This window comes from Phytophthora infestans, genomic scaffold (assembly GCF_000142945.1).
Source record: "Phytophthora infestans T30-4 supercont1.22 genomic scaffold, whole genome shotgun sequence".
Taxonomy (NCBI): Eukaryota; Oomycota; class Peronosporomycetes; order Peronosporales; family Peronosporaceae; genus Phytophthora; species Phytophthora infestans.
In genome coordinates this window covers 453,787-469,465 of record NW_003303737.1, presented here as the reverse complement: position 1 = coordinate 469,465, position 15,679 = coordinate 453,787, and positions in this window count along the sequence as shown.

Genomic DNA, 15,679 nt, shown 5'->3' with positions numbered 1-15,679 from the left:
ACCCACTCATTGTCTGCGGTATCTCTGACGCTGCTCAGCAGTTTTGCTTCGTTTCTTCTGGATGGTGAATCTAGCTGTCCAGGTGAATTTCATTGTCGAAGTTTGATCGACACGCTAGACAGCGTCCGAAATGCTGAAAATGGCGAGCGGAACTACCGTCGCATGGAGCAACTCGGACAACCTATGATCGGGTGGACTGTAAACCTCAACATGACGTGTCGGTACAGAGCATTATATAAATTTGGTGCGTGCGTGCACCTGTAGACATCTCTGAAGCACGCCAACCGGAAGATCGCTGGATGACCAGGAACGGTATTCCGGTTTGCTGCTAGAGGCATTATGCGGTCTAAACCCTCGACTGGAGCGAAGAAAGAAGGCTATCTCGCGTTTCACACTCTCTTTGCGTGGGCTAGTTTCGACCTTTGCTGGCTCAGAAGGCATCTTTTTGCAAGTAGTAATAAACGTCTTTCTAAATTCACTTGCTAGCGATGTCACTCTATCCAATAGACACTACAACATTAGTATAGCGCGTTACACACGTCATTAGCAGCGATGCTTAATCTTGGTGACGTGAGCTGCAAAAGTGCTTGAGCACATTGTTTGTATTCTTTGTTCCTAGTACAAATCGTAAACCTACTAAGACTGACAGAACCTATGGCGTTTGCTACAAGGTGATCTATCGATAATGGAGATCAGTACTAGTACAATGCTTCCATAGCTTTTCCGATGCACAGATCTCAAAATTGATAGCAGGGCTGCTGAACGTCGGTAAATTGTTTTAGCACTGCCGATCTCAATAGAAATTAAAACTTGTCAATAATTATTCTAAACAGCTAGGTGCTCTATACAAATAGCGTAGGGGCGAATGTAGATAATGGATCTGGTTTTCAGGTTGCGTAGATCCTTAAACTACGACTAGGGCTGCATTTTGTCCGGCAAAATTAAAGCAGAAAATCAGAAATGTCAATTGACGCTGCCTCTACAATAAAACTGTCTCGCTATGTAAACCACTTTGTCAAATGTCTGGTGTAATTCAAATAGATAGCAAGTGTGGCTTCAGAGACCACTAGAGCACTTAACCGGAGCTGGGGCTGCAGATAACCTGTAAAATAATATGACATATGAGCTATCTTTAAATATATTTGCTTTATGAACATACTCCAGACTTTTCTGCTTCTTTGCCTCTCAAGCAGCTTATTTTTCCTAAACAAGGCGTTTTATTATCTGTCCCATTTACCTATGGCGGCTTTGCTTGCTTGAACTGTTGCTTCCGGAGTCAATAGTTTTGCCAGAAAGGTATTTTTACCTCCTCCTAGATTGCGCTATTCCACTCCCGCGCTTCCATAACGCAATACGCGGGCAGCACCGCTATCCATGAATGATTTGACCCCATGCGGGGCCCATAGGCGATTTTAGTGGCGTAGGTAAATTAGTCGATCCTAGTGCTTCTCGTTTGTCGACTAGAAATCAAAATTTAGGTTCGAAAATATAAACTTGGCTTGATGGAATTTAGATTTAGAGTAATATCCTGGTAGGTCGATGGATAGCTGGTCCGAAAGACTTATTCTACTTTCTAGCCGTTGTTGTTTCGCGCTTTCTCAGACATGTAGCGGAATGTTATCCGTCATCTCGCTGTCTCGCTAATAATGCAACATTTCGTTCATAATCGTTTGCCCAATTGTTGTATTACCGGTACATCCAGTATAAATATTAGTGTCAAGTTCCGCGCAGTTGATTAGGGTCATTACCCTTGATGTTTCAATTCAATTACTTTTTACCCTTTACGATTCAAATCAATGGAAGGATAGACTACTAGCGTCACTACAGCGGAGATACCGAAGCAGATCAGCTACGAATCAGCCTAGTTCATGATGTCCTACGGCCCCCACGAGCTGCACTATCACATGGCGTCGAAGATAGAGGTCTCTTAGCCACAAATGAATGTGCGCTTCAAGCACCTATCGCTTAGTGCCGATGTAATGAGAGTAGAAACCAGCAGCTTCAAGTACGAGCTCCCGACCACCCCGAACAACCTTAAGATGATGTTTGTTGGCCCCAAAAAAACACGGTAAGATTATATATCGTAATAGCTAGGATCGTGCTGTATTCCATAAGAAAATTTCTTCAGCACGTCCTAATCGCGCGTAGAAAAACACGTCTCGTGAATTCGCTCAAACTCGATTTTATCCTAAACTTTAGGATAAATTCCTTTCGTGCTCAGCTAGACGTAATGAGCGTCGACGCTCCTTGATCTTCAGTCGGAGATTTTGAGCACGACGACTAGGTAGGTCACTTAGCTGGGATCGCTTTCGATTTGGTGGTGGTGCGCGGTTTACGTTTTTTTTCGTCGGCTGCATAGCGTCTTGATGCTTGCAAGGATCAGTTAGCTTCCTCTCCAAGTGGAACTTGTCAAAGAAGGACTCTTCGCCACCCCATATCTTTGCGCGGCACAGCGAAATTTTGCACGTATCACAAGCATAGCGGGTTTGGTAGCCCATTCGGGTGTGCTCAATATTCTCCACGTCGTGGTTCAACCGACAACACATCTCACAGCACCGCTAAAAGCCTCCTTCAATACTCACCTACGTCAGACGTTGGCAGCAGCTCTAAATTCTGCTCAATGAAAGTTACCGCACCATTTTGTGAGTTCCAGGCTTTGACTACCGCAGTTCCATCCACTCTTTTTCAGTTTTAAAACTGAATATGCTTCTTGTAGCCAAAGAACCACTTGAGATAGCCATCTTGTCTTCCGGAAAGAGATTTAGCAACCGTGCGATCTTCACTGGGCGCGCGAACCAGGGAAAGTTGTGTGGCAATTGTTTCTATGTCGACGTCTCTGTTATGCGTATTGGACTCTGCATCAGAACGAGCTGCCAGTCAAAAACCGTTGCTGCAACTGATCCCGTTATGCGAAATTTTCGCAGCAGAAACCATTATGGCGTTCGTTGTTTCACGGCTAGCTGTTGGACGTTGTCTTCAAACTCGGTAAATATTATTCGCGAGATGGATGAAGTGGCATCCGATTTTGAGCTTGTAATGTAAGCCCAGCGTCCAGGTCCAACCGAAGCGTGAGTTGTATAACACAATGCAGCGTTTCCTAGTCCGGATCGATAGGCAAGAGCATACGCTTGCTCAAGATGCACTCCAGCATGGGTAGGAAGGCCCTGCGTCGCTCAATATGCTGCGCGTTCCCCCTTCTTCATTACCGATCGTTGGAATCTGCTAGCGGTCTGGTCATAGGTAAAAGAAAATCGCCCTGTTCGCTTATGTGTCTCAACAATTGACCCCCCCCCACTTTCGACAATCTGCTGATTCACAGCTTGAGACTGATATCCTCTGTCCAAAGCATGTATAATACCAGGTAGCCGTATCTGACTCTCCGTGGATACTCCACACAGTGAGCGCTGCAATACACGGACCGCATCAACTGCAGATTCACCACGAGCACTGATGTGACATCCAAGATAAGTTTTCGCTGCAACATATATAATTCCATTGTGCATAGTTCCATATCTGATCGAGTATTACACAAGGTTAGATCGCCAAATATGTTGCTCTAGTTTCGAAGAAGATGCTACTCTTTTTTTCGGATTCCGCACGTGTGCAAGACCAGTGTCATCAACAAGCTGGGAGCGAAGTCTGAGTAGGTCATCGTCCAATGAAGCAACGATAACTTCGTTTACGAAGCCGATATCTGAACACAAACGACGAATCTGCTCCATTGTGTTCGAGACATCACGATTGATAGTAAAAGGATAATTCCAATGTGCCGAGCTTCTACTTGTTTGCTGAGGAGGAGCTGATAAAGCGGTCAAAATCGGTCGATACGTTGCTTGGGTCATCACAGTAGCAACGGCAGGGTAGCCGTTTGTTTGCTTGGCTTGTAAAAACTTCTAGAGTGACTCCATAAAACATCAGCCATAATTCTACTTCCACAAACGAAAGAATGTCGTCAAGGGTAGCTGCATTCGATGTATGTAGGCTACTGCTAGCATACAAGGCGAAATTGGAGAGTATTGACGAGTCCAGCCGCGCCTCGATGAAGCACGCGACGTCAACACTAGCAATATGATGCTCTAACGTTCCGAACATTTTCTGTAGCAGCCTTGGGATAACAGCACTGGATTTTTCTCTTGCTTTGTCCAGCAAAGATGCGTCCACATCGTCTACTTCGACATGAACATCACTTGAAGTCACGTAGCTCCAGGAAGAAGTCGGGGCTTGTTCGTCAAGGTCGCTTTCGGTGTCATACTCGTCGCTAGAAGACGTATCGCACTCCGCCATGGCTGTAGGTCAGCGTCGAGCGCTCGTTGAAGTGAGTTAGAAGCGTAAACACGGAGTGGATGCGAAGGGTTTTAGTCAATCATGTTTACCCTTAAAATTCTTGATTAAGGATAAAAGAAATTTTGAATTGAAGCCAGCGATCTATTTTATCCTTCGTTTTTAAGATGATTTTCGTTGGGGCTAAGCCTGGAAGGATCACACGATTGCTCGGTTAGCCTGGCTCAGGTAAATCGGCACTTTTGAAAGTGCTGAGTGGCCGCTCTCCTATCGCGAAAAATATCACGGTGGGAGGTGACGTAACGTTTAACAACGTTTCACGCGAGAAAGCTGCTCAGGCCATTCCGCAGCTCGTGTCGTACGTGACCCAACGTGATAAGCATTTCTCGACGCTGACGGTGAAAGAAACTCTCGAGCTCGTCCACAAAATTAGGTGGAGGAGTTCTTATGCGTCCCGGTGAAGGGCTTCTCTCTAAGGGATCGGACGAAGAGAACTTCGGAGCTCTGGAGGCCACAAAGGCTTACTTCAAACACTACCCGGAGATTGTGATTCAACGACTAGGACTGCAGAGCTGCCAGGCCACTGTCGTTGGAGACGCTATGCTGCGTGGTGTTTCGGGAGACGAGCGGAAACGAGTGACGACTGGGGACTGTCGAACCAAGAATGGCAGAATTGGAACTGACAGCGTACCACTCGCCGCCAGAGGCGTTCCCCAAGGAACGTCTGGTGTTCCACCCTGATACGGAACGCTCAAGAAGATCGCGGGAGCCTGTGTTCCTAACGTGATACGCGGAAGGGTGAAGGTGGACTATGTCGACACGAAGTTCCAACTGTGACGAAGGCACTTGGGACGAAGGCTCTGGAGTTCCAGAGCGATGCCTCCAGCATTAAGACAAGGCTGCCGTGCAGTAGCGGTGAGTGGGAGTGTTGCGGTTGCATCGGCTCAGCACGGTTAGGCGTGACCGTTGGAGCGGCTACTAAACCATTCCACTATTGGCTGGAGCTGCTTATGGAACGCCATTGGGTAATCACATGCTGGAGCGCTATGATTGGATGAAGGCACATGACATTGGTGATTACGCCACACTTACGAGAAGCCAACAAGAGGAAGTTTAGATTGTTGAATTACTTAGCTAGCTGGCTATCTGCCGTCACATAGTCGAAAATTCATCATTGAGCCAGTTCCAGCTTGCGTTGTGAGCTCAAAACGTGTTTTTCAGTTACAGCGCGCTTTATCACAGGCAAGGATTGAGAAGCACCCTGAAGCACAACATATTCGTACCATACCGTTGAAAGCTCTGACTGCAAAGTCGCACGGTTCGGTCCGCTTTCCCGAGTTTGGCTTAAATTTGGATCGACTGGCTGACACAAAAAAAACGCTCTACCATTGCATTTACATGGATGGGTCTGAGCGTCTGCCACCACTTTTTGTGGGAAAATCAAGAAGCAAACAACAGATGCCGACCTAAACAGAACATACCAATTGTAAAGGACCTCTGAATAACAAGATACAGTGCGTCGTTTTCGATTTAATTTTCACTACGCCCTCTAGCAACCGGTCATGGTGACCCTTTCAACCAATTTACCTGGAGGGAACTACTTTTGGGGATATCAATAACACAGAGGATCGTCTGTATAATAAAAAAAAATTATGTACACCGTCGAACCGAGGTGAACATGCTTCCGAAGACTAGATAATACTGCTTCTCCTAAGTCTTACAACGGGTTCACTTTGTATCGGAGCCAAGACACACGCGGCTACCCGTTCTCGACTCTCTGTTCTAATTATATGGGAAAATAACCATTCCCCAAAATCTGTCGGATATCGTACCCATCTGATTGGCTCGCGTCGGACATTCTGTCTGACATTTTCTGAAAAAAGCTGTTTTTCCCCTCTGTTTGATTGTATGGAAAAAATCGCAAAGACCGATTTGCGCAGAACAAGTGTCAAACCGGAATTGCATGCAACTTGAGTAAATTAAAGCAAAACGTACTTTGACACAGTCGACGCATTTGATAGTGTTGAGTGCGGACATCAACTATCTGTTTTCTAGACCAAATATTACTAAGGTATTAAAGTGTCGGCAGCATTTGCTCGCAGCAGAGCCTGTATGACCGTCTGTGGCGACTTCCAAGCTCATATTTGCCTACCATTATCCCTTCTACCACATTAGCTAAGCATCATGCATGTACGTGTCCACAAGCCATCGTGACAGCCAAATCGGTTATCACAGTAGCTTGTGGACGCCTTCCGGCAGTCGCCCTCCATGGCCTACAGAGCTCAGCGGCGGGCGGTTCCAGTACGCCGCGCTGTCATCGGCGCACTTTGCCGCTATGAAGTGCAACTATCAGCTTTATGTGTTTAGTTGTAGGTATCAAATAGCGTACTGGTCTCTCGGACGTGCATGTTAAGTTGTCAGTCATAGGTTTTAGTGTGCGAGCTCTGTTGTGTCGACTTATATGACCTATTCGTGACACATTGAATGAACATGCATAGCACTAACGAACTGTCTAAAAGCAATACAAAATAACAGACCGGCTGAAGTTTTGAGTTGGGCACATACTCGCCGTTAATGCCAGCAAGACACGGCAAGCAAGTGCCCAACTCAAACACGGGCTGTATGACGTTCTCTAGGTAAACCTTTCAAACTTTAAGTAAATAGCGAATGCCCGACGAATTCCGTCTAATTATCATTTCGGTTCGATTTAGCTAAACTTGACTCCGACTCTGATTCACTTACCCTCGCGCGAGTAAACTGGCCTGGTAGATCTTGGTTGACGTTTTTACAGACCGTATTTCGCTCTGACCGGATCTTATGAACGGAGCTTGTTTTTGGCGTTGTCTTGCGTGTTCAGATCTATGAACGGAACCAATACAATTTTTGGGCTAAAGACTGAAGAAATGTACCGAAAGCTATTATGGACTACAACAAGACCACTGAGCTATTTCTGTTGGATCTTGTGTCCGTACGAGAGAAGCAAGTGAACCACTTACTGTCAGACAGAACTCATCATACTTGCACAAGGTATGACACGTCAGAATACGCAGGATCGACGTAAGAAAAAGCGCGTCTATAGCCATAAAGTGGGGGCTAGTAGTGGACATGGTGCCGAGCGCCTACACACTTCACCTCCTCAAGCGTCCATCAGCATCACCACCATTTACAGCACTACCTCTGAGGGCTATAACCAGCCGCCTTCTACACAGAGTCAACCCGCCTTGCGCGTCAAGAAGAAGTGCGGCTCGAAAACGATCGAAATCTACAAGGGTTTTAAATATACGAAGTCGTGGGCGTCTACGAAGAATATTGTGTACCGGTGTAGTACGTACCGTACGTCACGCTGCAACGGAGTGTTAAAGATAACACACCACGGTGAATGGCGAGTGGTAGGTGACCACGACTGTCGTAAGGACGTAATAGTTAACGGGTCGTTAAGAAACGAGACCGGTGCTATGAAGAAGATGACCGATTGTCTCGCAGCGGAGGATCCTGGGATACCTGAGGAAGCCATTTGGGAGCGTATCTGTTCTACGTTCTATGGGCCCAACCGCGAGGAGCTTATCGAAGGATTAACTGAGGAGCAAGTTAAAACCCGCGTCCGTCAGGTTCGGCGCAGATACTACGGTGGAGACATTCATGGAGTAGTTGAGGTACCGCCGTGCTCCAAGGTTAAGGACTCTGCGATCCTGTTCTTTCGTTTCCATCTCGTGACTGCCCACCCGGAACCGAATGCGCCACCCAACCGTATACTGGGGTGGGCTTACCCTATCTTCTACTTTACAACAGTGTTTCTCTTTTTATTGACGGTACTTTCAGATGTGTTCCTAGGGGCTTTTATCAGTGTCTGATCGTTATGGTGAAAGATCCGGCTCGTAATATGTACACTCCGGTGTATTTCGTACTCTGTACATCCAAGACGGAGACAATGTACGAGGACATCTTGCACCTAATACACCGCGACACTGGCCAAAAGTTGTCTCCAGCTGAAGTTGTCTGTGATTTCGAGTTCAGCCTACTTTCAGCCGTTCAAAGTCAATGTCCAAACGCTGAGGTGGTAGGATGCTTCTTCCACTTTAAATAGGCAATACATAGACGAACGAAGAAAGAACGGCTTACGGAGGACGAGATATTAATTGATGTGGAGCCTGGTGTACTTGACATCCTAACAGTAATCGATCCTGAGCTCGTCGACCCAAAGGGTATTGGCTGGGTTAAACAAGAGATTAAACGGAAGTGTGCCGACCAAGGATGCGTGTACTCTGCCCAAGAATGGCGTAGGTTCTGGCTGTACTTTCGTAAAACCTGGCTAAAACGGTATTTTATTACGGAATGGAATGTTTTCGGCATCATGAACTCGGTAGTTACTCGTACTAACAACCCCTTGGAGAGGTTTAACCGCGAAATGAAGGCAGCTTTAAAGCCCCATCCCAATCTGCGCCAGTTTGTTTCAACGATAGGCCGAATGTCGAGTGCATACGCCAGGAAGCAGGCTAGCATCACACGATGTCTACGCCGGAAGAAACAGTGGCTACCTCGCATAGCACTTCCGCCGGTACCTGATCTGACTGAATTGGAAGTGCCACCTGAGTCGGACAGCAACGATGCCGGTTTTGAATAGTCTGATGTTTCACTTGACTCACTCTGTAGTGAAATTGATGACAACCTGGGCCTGGGTGGAGATACATCGTCGGACGAGGAGCATATGGGTGATGCTACTGCTGAGGCGCTTACAGGTGCAGTGGCCGCCCCAAAAGACTTAGAGCAGAGGATCACAGAGGCTGCTAATGTGTACGACAATTCATTAGACTAGGATGGAGATCAGGAGGCTGACGAGGGAAGCAGCTCAGAAGATGACTAATGGTACGTTGCTACAGAGCAACGATGAGCTTAAACTGCATGACTGTACTTTTGAGCTGGTAGCTTCTTGTATACGATTAACACACCATTTTAAGATCGGATGTTTGCACTGACATGATGATTTGATCACTAATAATTAACGAGTGCATCATTCTGTCGACAAATACATGTTCATTTTTCGGCCAATAAAATTCATTCATACTAATGTATCATAGTCAATCTTCTCACAGAACAAACCAGAAACTAATTTGTGGAAGCATATAGCGGGTGGTCTGTTATGGCACCTACAACGCCTTCATCAGTGATCAGTGCATCCTTGAGTACATTTGACGCATCAGTCGTACCCTTTAGCAGTCGAAGTAATGTACCCGCGACATCAATACGTGCATCCAATCGACCTACACGACCATGAAAAACGTCAACTTACAACAGCAGTTCAACCGCTTGCCAAGAAGCTTTTTTCGGAGCGACCGGTGAGTTTCTCTCGCGTCGCCATATCTACCCGCCTTCTTTCCCAGATGTGGAAACACGCAGCGAAGTGTAAATTCAGACACTGTCAGCTTGAGATGAGCGGTAGCCATGACAACGCCTGGGACCAGCTCTTCGACCCGCCACAGATGTATCTGAGGCTCAGTGAAATACAGTGAGTAGCGACGTAGCTGTCCAAGAAGCGCCGTGGAGATCCCCCATGCCAACGTCTTCCTCGAATGCGTTCTTTAGTTGGCTCATAAGGGGTTGCATTTCAGCATGTTTCCGCATCTCGTCGACATTTATCATGTTCCACGGATAGTGAAAGCCTAATTCGACTATGCGAAATACGTCGCTCACGATTCTCCACGGACTGCGGGTGGGTTTCTCCTTTAAGCCTAGATATTGGCGCTTAAGCTTCAAGCTCTGCACTTCTTCATGCAACTGCCGCAAGGCATAGTGGATGAGCTGCTGGAGCGCGCGTTGCCGGTCACGGTAGCGGGCCTGATATTTTCGCAATTTCTCACGTCGAATGGCATTCTTTAGCTTGTCCATCTCCTCGACGATTCTAAGATGATTTGGACCGGACGGCCTTGTGTTGTCGACAGGTGGTCGAGATAATGGGGACGGTGGTATCTGGGCGGTATTGCTCACTGCAGTACCACCCGTCGATGTACTGGGTAACCAAAGCGGTGGAGTCGTGGAAGGCTGAAAGGTCGACCCTGAGTGTTGTACAGTGTCGAGAGGAATGTGTATGGTGCCTTCCATAATGGAATACATGCCTTTGTGTCTTGCTCGGTCGCGAGGTATTACGCGGCCGACGATATTGTCTCTCAGCTGTACGGGGACTTCGTTGATGTGGCCTGCCGACATGAGAAATATGGAAATACACTCGCTCCTTTTAAGAAAAAGTAAAACTGAGATCCCCCTTTAGATTCCGTATAATAAATTACTTAAAGGAACTGCATTGGCGTATTCAAGGCTATATAGATTTTCCCCATGATGGACCAAGATTTCTTCGACTCTCCACTGCTAACTGTACGTAAGCATTTAAACCAACGAAACAGGTCAAGGTGAATAGTTTGTAACCTTTGATGTTGACGCTCCCCTATAAATTACGGAATACGTGCAGCTCATATTCATAAGGTATAATACCTGTCAATGTGATTCTACATGTACCTGCTATATCATGTTGACGCGGCCAAACGAATCACGATACTTGTATTGGTGGCGGCCAATGGCGATTGTCTCCAGATTTTTGTCGATTATGCGAATGTGCCGACTACGGATAGCTTACCCCCTGAAGGCACAGAGCGATCGCGAATGGACGGTTGGGTCCATGGGTTGGGTCATGGATTACGTGGTCCCGAGTACCAACCGGTACCATCCTGACATTGCAGGGGTGTTCCCTAGCGATATCAAGGCGGGTACTGTGACAATTCCAGGCTCCGGTAACGATCCTTTCGCGCTTACTAGCGTTGATGACGTGGCTAAGGCAGTTGTCGAATTGCTCAAGAGCTTCACTACCGGTAAGTGGCGCCACACCTATCAGGGCATGGGAAAAATAGTATAATAACAATATTACGGGTATTATATTTACGGAATAACTTACTATTGATTTTTCCAAGATAAATATAATACATAACTGTACACAATAATACAATATTTTACACGCTTCCAACCATTTCCAGGAGCGCTGACAACCAACAGTTCTCTACTGCCTTGCAAATACACTCTGCGCGCTTTGATTCACACACTCCCCACTTCTCATTTTTCTCTTTAGAGAACAAGCCACCACTCTTAGCCACGCTACCCACCACGCTACCCACGATGACCTCCCGTCAACTCTGCGCATTTTACTTCAGCAACCTCGGTGAAGGTCGCTTTGAGTGTAAATCCTGTGGGCTTCCTCGGAAGCAGACGCCCGGCACGGGGTACAGCAACCTCCTCAGCCACCTTAACAGCAAGCACGCTGGGTATGCTGCTGGGTTTGCAGAACTTCATGCCACGCAGACGCCAGCACTTACCACGTTTGGTTTTGTGGACGATGTGACGCGCAATATCTACCAATGGATGGTATGGGTGATCGAGAGAAATCTACCAATCACTGAAGTGGAAAACAAGGCTACGCGTGCTGTAGTTACAATGAAGCCTACGACTACCAAGACACTGAAGCGGTACATGCGTCATGTGGCTCTAGCCGTTGGAGCAATCATTGCAAAGGAGATGGGAACTTCCTTTGCTTTAATGTTCGACGGCTGGACTAGTCACTCACTTCACTTCCTCGGCATCTACGCGATCTACGTCTACAATGGTGTGCGCCACCAGCGCCTTCTTGCGCTTTCGCCAATGGAAGACGGCCAGACAGCTGAAGCCCACCTGGATCATATATCCACCGTACTGAGCGTGTACGAGAAGAACCTGCAGATGGTGCGCTATGTTGTGTGGAACAATTGTGCAACCAATCAGAGTATGGCTACACGAATGGGCGTCCCCCTCATTGGCTGTGCAAGTTATCGATTTAACCTCGCGGTTAATCGATTTCTACAGGATTATCAGACTCAGATAGATCTGATTCAAAACCTGATGATTCAGCTGCGTCATGTCAAAAATGCTACTGCACTGGCAAAGGCGACCAACTACAAGCCTGTTAAGGCAAACACTACGCGCTGGTCGTCTACATTCCAGATGATTGACCGATATTGCAAGATCCGTGATGCGATCCTGACGGTGGAGGCTGTTGAAGAGTTTGTGCCTCGTGGAGATGCGCACCGCCGCGTTAGAGGTGTATTGGACAAGCTTCGTGAGCTGGACAGTGTGTGTGTAAAAATCCAAGCGGAGTCATGCACGCTTGCCGAGGTGCGCCTGTTGTTTGATGCGTGTGCTGCTAAGTATCCTGTCATGGCTAACTACTTAGCGCCAACAGCTGAGATTGTTCACTCGCCCCATTTCGAGTCTGCAATAGTGAAGCTGCAAAACGACCTACCCCTCTCCGCGGATGAATTACATGCAGTCGACAGTTTTATTTTATCTCCGTCTACCGCACAAGAGGAAGTGCCGACTGCGGCGGACTTCGCGACCTCCATCCTCCGGCAAGCCAAGAAGCCGCGGCTTGCATCGCAGGCGTCTGTCGAGTATGATCCTCTCCTGCTCTGCGCTCCTCCGACAAGCAACACGTGCGAGAGACTTTTCTCTGAGTGTAAGCTTGTTTTTACATCGCTACGTTCATCTACTTTACCAGCTAATTTTGAAACGGCCATGTTTCTTCGTGCTAATCGCCGTATGTGGAACTGCTCCACCCTTCTCGGTTGCATCGAAGACTAAGTGATAGCAATATATTGTGATTATTGCAGTGATTATTATTGTGTTGCCAGGTATTGCAGTCTTTATTACGGATGTGATTCACGCAAAATACCACTGGGTATTGTATTTCCCATGCCCTGACACCTATGCCCAAGGCGAAGAGACGATATGGCTAACCGTAGTTTAATACATGCGTGCACTTAGCTAACAGAACCTCAGATTTATCGGGATATCCATAGGGTGTTGAAATTGAGATTTGCTCTAATCGTCCGTGCTTACCACAATCGGTATGACTTCAAGTATAACACATTAAGCACAACTGTTTAATTACAGTTTGTTCCCATTTTCCATTCGACAGTCTGGGCCGTGGAAAACTTCAGTACTGGAAGCTCGAACCAGTGAATGTATCGTTGAGTTTTTTTCGCCACTTAAAAAAAAACTGATCCCATTCAGCCGCGTATTACTACTAGTATTAAAGTACATGCAGTTTCGAGCTGTTTGTGTAACTCCAATATTAAAACGGACGTATTGGGCACGGCAGTTTATATGAATCTATCACCTCACTCTTTCTTTCACTTTATTTTTGTAAAAAGTTTCTTGAATTTATGCTGGACAATTTCCTCATGTCCTGTCAATTCTCCTAACACAACGTAGGTTTGCAAACGAATGTCGGCGAATCTTGCAGCAAACATTTGGTTCTTTCATTTGTCCTGCGATTGGGATTTTAAGAACAATAAAATAGTTGGCTTTGCAATCTTTACATTCTCTGTGATAATTGCTGCTTACATTGTGGGTGATAAACTACGGAGCGCCAGTGTAGAAACGAAACCTAATTTTTAGTACAATTTGACTCAGAAGACGGTAGTCAATGTAATTAATTATAAAGGTATTCTGGAGGTCGCACCCCCCAGACCCCGCATTAGAAAAAAAAAATGTACTGGAGAGTGCAATGGGTTCGTTTGCTGGACCTCGTCGCTGGGCCGGCCTTCGCAAATACCGAGCGGCCCTGCTTCGCCGGCACCCCCTTCGGGTTTGTTTAGCTACGCCCCTTACACCCACTCACTACCGTCTTCTGAGTCAAATTGTACAAGAAATTAGGCTTCGTTTCTGCACCGGCGCTCCGTAGATTATTCCTCAAATTGATCTTAAAAAAAATATTTCCGCTATCCGGCTTCTTAGATATATATTCACTACGCCCTTAAGCACGTTGCAGAGGGACCAATATAGTCTCTTACCGGCTCAACTTCACTTACGATAAGGTTTTTCCTTACTTGGAGAAACTCAAATTGAAAATGACAGTGAATTCCTTTATTTCTTTGATAAAGCAGTGACACGATGTGGGTAATACTATCTATCCATCTCTAAAGTGCAAAACCAACGATTTAGAGCATTTACAGCTAGGAAAATTAACTGTGAGCGTGTCCTAAAAGAATGGTACCTACGGCTGGGCCATGTAGGTTAGGACCGCCTTTTGAAGATAATCAACAATCAGAAATGAGAAGGTATACAAAAGCTGTCAAATTCTGAATTGAATAAGGTGCAGGTTTTCTATAAATATGTTGCCAGATGAAGCATAGATGAATGCCATATAAAGGTATGGTGGGAGCTAATGCAACAATACCTCTACAGATACTTTATGTGGACAGCATAGGAAAGCTAATGGTCAATGATCTGTATGGAAACTAAGGATACTTGTTTTGCTGAGTAATAGGCACTTCGAGAAAATATATTTTGGATTGGCTATCGTATGCAACTTCGCTAAGTGTTAGGTGTACCTTTTTACCTAATTGATTTAGAGCTGCTGTCTCTATTGATCCAATTAGAGAGCTATCCAATATGGTTCCATTACCGTAAACGAATTGCTGGTTTGAGCTTGAGCGAAGTCCAACAAACCATCTTCTATCCGACGTTATGACATAGCCAGCCATTGTGTCAATAACCCATACACCATCTGTGGCTCTAACTTTCGTAGCGATCGTAGGTAGCGAGCATCAGTTTGCCTACCTCCTCGTCGAAGTCATTCATTCCGTCCTAATGCCTTGGTGGTGAGCTTGTCTCGTCTGAAACATCACCAGGGTAGATAAGGTTCGCCACGTCTTCAACCTCTGTTAGCTCACCATTGGCAATGCTGCTCTCCAACAGTGTTTGTCCTGTCGTTGGAGTTGGGCTCTTCTTTTTCGTGACAGTCAGGGACTTCTTGACCTTCACGTAGTTGGTCTTCTTTACCTTCTTTCGAGCGACCGCCCCAACCATGACATCCATTCGTTGGCCCCCCCCCCCCTCCGGGCGATTTGGGTTCCTGTCGGTTTTCATTAGTAGTAGGTAGACCGTCCCACGTCAAAACGGTAAAACTAGCTCCAACAAGCTCAATACATCACCAAACCGCACCAGAATTTTACTGTTGCAGAACTCGAGCTGGTTGAGTGGCTCGGCAGCTCCTAGCGAGCCCTACTGGGTGCACGGATGTCGCTGTTAACGCATTCTACAGCACGCGCTACATTTCGGCTCTAGCTTCAGTAACTCACGACCGCTTCTACGTGTTTACTGACCACGGGGATTCGTTCAGCCTAATGATTGGCTATGGATACCGAGCATTCGGGCACAGCTCGCTGGTACTCTCCTCGTGACGGAAAATACTACGCCCACTCGATCGTGAACACTCCAGCTAGCGTGACGCGTGTGGACTTTAGCCCTTCATCGCGTGGCAACGTCGACAACAATTGGCTTCTGGTTGTTGCGTGTTAATTGGCCTTTGGAAAAGTGTAAG